Genomic DNA, 5,000 nt, shown 5'->3' with positions numbered 1-5,000 from the left:
GGTAGGTAGGTAGGAGGTGGTGGTGTTATACAGGGGAGGAGAAGCATGGATGTGTGGCTGTGGAGGTGCTGTGTGGCCCTTTAATGTCACAGGGCCAGTGGCTGGGTGATATGCCTGGCTCCTGGAGCTCTGATACAGGGGAGAGAGGCATGTGTGTGTGTGGCTGTGGAGGTCCTGTGGAGGTGCTGTGTGGGCCTTTAATATCACAGGGGGAGAAGCTGGGCCATGAGCCTGGCCCCTGGAGCTCTGATACAGGGGAGAGAAGCATGTGTGTGTGGCTGTGGAGGTCCTGTGGAGGTGCTGTGTGGCCCTTTAATGTCACAGGGCCAGTGGCTGGGTGATATGCCTGGGTGCTGGAGCTCTGACACAGGGGGAGAGAGGCATGGATGTGTGGCTGTGGAGGTGCTGTGTGGGCCTTTAATATCACAGGGCCAGTGGCTGGGTGATATGCCTGGGTGCTGGAGCTCTGACACAGGGCCAGAGAGGCATGTGTGTGTGGCTGTGGAGGTCCTGTGGAGGTGCTGTGTGGGCCTTTAATATCACAGGGGGAGAAGCTGGGCCATGAGCCTGGGTGCTGGAGCTCTGATACAGGGGAGAGAGGCATGTGTGTGTGGCTGTGGAGGTCCTATGGGGGTGATGTGTGGCCCTTTAATGTCACAGGGCCAGTGGCTGGGTGATATGCCTGGGTGCTGGAGCTCTGATACAGGGGAGAGAGGCATGTGTGTGTGGCTGTGGAGGTCCTATGGGGGTGATGTGTGGCCCTTTAATGTCACAGGGCCAGTGGCTGGGTGATATGCCTGGGTGCTGGAGCTCTGACACAGGGGGATAGAGGCATGGATGTGTGGCTGTGGAGGTCCTGTGGAGGTGCTGTGTGGGCCTTTAATATCACAGGGGGAGAAGCTGGGCCATGAGCCTGGCCCCTGGAGCTCTGATACAGGGGAGAGAGGCATGTGTGTGTGGCTGTGGAGGTCCTGTGGAGGTGCTGTGTGGGCCTTTAATATCACAGGGGGAGAAGCTGGGCCATTAGCCTGGCTCCTGGAGCTCTGATACAGGGGAGAGAGGCATGGATGTGTGGCTGTGGAGGTGCTGTGTGGGCCTTTAATATCACAGGGCCAGTGGCTGGGTGATATGCCTGGGTGCTGGAGCTCTGACACAGGGCCAGAGAGGCATGTGTGTGTGGCTGTGGAGGTCCTGTGGAGGTGCTGTGTGGGCCTTTAATATCACAGGGGGAGAAGCTGGGCCATGAGCCTGGCCCCTGGAGCTCTGATACAGGGGAGAGAGGCATGTGTGTGTGTGGCTGTGGAGGTCCTGTGTGGCCCTTTAATGTCACAGGGCCAGTGGCTGGGTGATATGCCTGGGTGCTGGAGCTCTGACACAGGGGCAGAGAGGCATGTGTGTGTGGCTGTGGAGGTCCTGTGGAGGTGCTGTGTGGGCCTTTAATATCACAGGGGGAGAAGCTGGGCCGTGAGCCTGGCCCCTGGAGCTCTGATACAGGGGAGAGAGGCATGTGTGTGTGTGTGGCTGTGGAGGTCCTGTGGAGGTGCTGTGTGGGCCTTTAATATCACAGGGGGAGAAGCTGGGCCATGAGCCTGGCCCCTGGAGCTCTGATACAGGGGAGAGAAGCATGTGTGTGTGGCTGTGGAGGTCCTGTGGAGGTGCTGTGTGGCCCTTTAATATCACAGGGCCAGTGGCTGGGTGATATGCCTGGCTCCTGGAGCTCTGACACAGGGGGAGAGAGGCATGGATGTGTGGCTGTGGAGGTCCTGTGGAGGTGCTGTGTGGGCCTTTAATATCACAGGGGGAGAAGCTGGGCCATGAGCCTGGCTCCTGGAGCTCTGATACAGGGGAGAGAGGCATGTGTGTGTGGCTGTGGAGGTCCTGTGGAGGTGCTGTGTGGCCCTTTAATGTCACAGGGCCAGTGGCTGGGTGATATGCCTGGGTGCTGGAGCTCTGACACAGGGGCAGAGAGGCATGTGTGTGTGGCTGTGGAGGTCCTGTGGAGGTGCTGTGTGGGCCTTTAATATCACAGGGGGAGAAGCTGGGCCATGAGCCTGGCCCCTGGAGCTCTGATACAGGGGAGAGAGGCATGTGTGTGTGTGGCTGTGGAGGTCCTGTGGAGGTGCTGTGTGGGCCTTTAATATCACAGGGGGAGAAGCTGGGCCATGAGCCTGGCCCCTGGAGCTCTGATACAGGGGAGAGAGGCATGTGTGTGTGTGTGGCTGTGGAGGTCCTGTGGAGGTGCTGTGTGGGCCTTTAATATCACAGGGGGAGAAGCTGGGCCATGAGCCTGGCCCCTGGAGCTCTGATACAGGGGAGAGAAGCATGTGTGTGTGGCTGTGGAGGTCCTGTGGAGGTGCTGTGTGGCCCTTTAATATCACAGGGCCAGTGGCTGGGTGATATGCCTGGCTCCTGGAGCTCTGACACAGGGGGAGAGAGGCATGGATGTGTGGCTGTGGAGGTCCTGTGGAGGTGCTGTGTGGGCCTTTAATATCACAGGGGGAGAAGCTGGGCCATGAGCCTGGCTCCTGGAGCTCTGATACAGGGGAGAGAGGCATGTGTGTGTGGCTGTGGAGGTCCTGTGGAGGTGCTGTGTGGCCCTTTAATGTCACAGGGCCAGTGGCTGGGTGATATGCCTGGGTGCTGGAGCTCTGACACAGGGGCAGAGAGGCATGTGTGTGTGGCTGTGGAGGTCCTGTGGAGGTGCTGTGTGGGCCTTTAATATCACAGGGGGAGAAGCTGGGCCATGAGCCTGGCCCCTGGAGCTCTGATACAGGGGAGAGAGGCATGTGTGTGTGTGGCTGTGGAGGTCCTGTGGAGGTGCTGTGTGGGCCTTTAATATCACAGGGGGAGAAGCTGGGCCATGAGCCTGGCCCCTGGAGCTCTGATACAGGGGAGAGAAGCATGTGTGTGTGGCTGTGGAGGTCCTGTGGAGGTGCTGTGTGGCCCTTTAATATCACAGGGGGAGAAGCTGGGCCATGAGCCTGGCTCCTGGAGCTCTGATACAGGGGAGAGAGGCATGTGTGTGTGGCTGTGGAGGTCCTGTGGAGGTGCTGTGTGGCCCTTTAATGTCACAGGGCCAGTGGCTGGGTGATATGCCTGGGTGCTGGAGCTCTGACACAGGGGCAGAGAGGCATGTGTGTGTGGCTGTGGAGGTCCTGTGGAGGTGCTGTGTGGGCCTTTAATATCACAGGGGGAGAAGCTGGGCCATGAGCCTGGCCCCTGGAGCTCTGATACAGGGGAGAGAGGCATGTGTGTGTGTGGCTGTGGAGGTCCTGTGGAGGTGCTGTGTGGGCCTTTAATATCACAGGGGGAGAAGCTGGGCCATGAGCCTGGCCCCTGGAGCTCTGATACAGGGGAGAGAAGCATGTGTGTGTGGCTGTGGAGGTCCTGTGGAGGTGCTGTGTGGCCCTTTAATATCACAGGGCCAGTGGCTGGGTGATATGCCTGGCTCCTGGAGCTCTGATACAGGGGAGAGAGGCATGTGTGTGTGGCTGTGGAGGTCCTGTGGAGGTGCTGTGTGGGCCTTTAATATCACAGGGGGAGAAGCTGGGCCATGAGCCTGGCCCCTGGAGCTCTGATACAGGGGAGAGAGGCATGTGTGTGTGGCTGTGGAGGTCCTGTGTGGCCCTTTAATGTCACAGGGCCAGTGGCTGGGTGATATGCCTGGGTGCTGGAGCTCTGACACAGGGGGAGAGAGGCATGTGTGTGTGGCTGTGGAGGTCCTGTGGAGGTGCTGTGTGGCCCTTTAATGTCACAGGGCCAGTGGCTGGGTGATATGCCTGGCTCCTGGAGCTCTGACACAGGGGAGAGAGGCATGTGTGTGTGTGGCTGTGGAGGTCCTGTGGAGGTGCTGTGTGGGCCTTTAATATCACAGGGGGAGAAGCTGGGCCATGAGCCTGGCCCCTGGAGCTCTGATACAGGGGAGAGAAGCATGTGTGTGTGGCTGTGGAGGTGCTGTGTGGCCCTTTAATGTCACAGGCCCAGTGGCTGGGTGATCTGCCTGGGTGCTGGAGCTCTGACACAGGGGCAGAGAGGCATGTGTGTGTGTGTGTGTGTGGCTGTGGAGGTCCTGTGGAGGTGCTGTGTGGGCCTTTAATATCACAGGGGGAGAAGCTGGGCCATGAGCCTGGCCCCTGGAGCTCTGATACAGGGGGAGCATGGATGTGGCTTTGGAGAAGGCAAATATCTAGAGTCTCCGCTCCACTCCCCTCTTTACCTTCCTCGGTGTAAAACTTTGACCGCCAGTTTTTCAAAGTCTTACACCGAGGAAGGTAAAGAGGGGGACCGGTCGGCGAAACTAGAAGTTTCCCCTCTCTTACCTTCCTCGGTGTAAAACTTTGACCGCAAATTTTTCAAAGTGTTACACCGAGGAAGGTAAAGAGGGGGACCGGTCGGCGAAACTAGAAGTTTCCCCTCTCTTACCTTCCTCGGTGTAAAACTTTGACCGCAAATTTTTCAAAGTGTTACACCGAGGAAGGTAAAGAGGGGGACCGGTCGGCGAAACTAGAAGTTTCCCCTCTCTTACCTTCCTCGGTGTAAAACTTTGACCGCAAATTTTTCAAAGTGTTACACCGAGGAAGGTAAAGAGGGGGACCGGTCGGCGAAACTAGAAGTTTCCCCTCTCTTACCTTCCTCGGTGTAAAACTTTGACCGCAAATTTTTCTAAGTGTTACACCGAGGAAGGTAAAGAGGGGGACCGTTCGGCGAAACTAGAAATTTCCCCTCTCTTACCTTCTCCTGCCCTCGGTGCGAGCCGGTCTCTCCCTGTTTTTCAAAACACCTTTCGCACGATTTCAGAAACCCAGTTTTCGGAAACGTGAACCTCCAGGGATCGGCCCCGAGGGCGCCGGGGACGCGTGGGCCGACCCGAGAGGGGTGCGAAACGGACTGCCGCGGGCAGCTCGGCCCCTCTCAAAGCTGCGGTTCTCTTCTTCTTTCACCCACTGACCGAGCGGCACACGTGACCCGCCATCGGAGGGCCCCCGCCGGCCAGCCCAGCG

Source organism: Trachinotus anak, unplaced genomic scaffold (genome assembly GCF_046630095.1).
Source record: "Trachinotus anak isolate AG129_WGS33_773 ecotype Australia unplaced genomic scaffold, CSIRO_AGI_Tana_v1 ptg000101l, whole genome shotgun sequence".
Taxonomy (NCBI): Eukaryota; Metazoa; Chordata; class Actinopteri; order Carangiformes; family Carangidae; genus Trachinotus; species Trachinotus anak.
Note: the sequence above shows the minus strand (reverse complement) of the source record.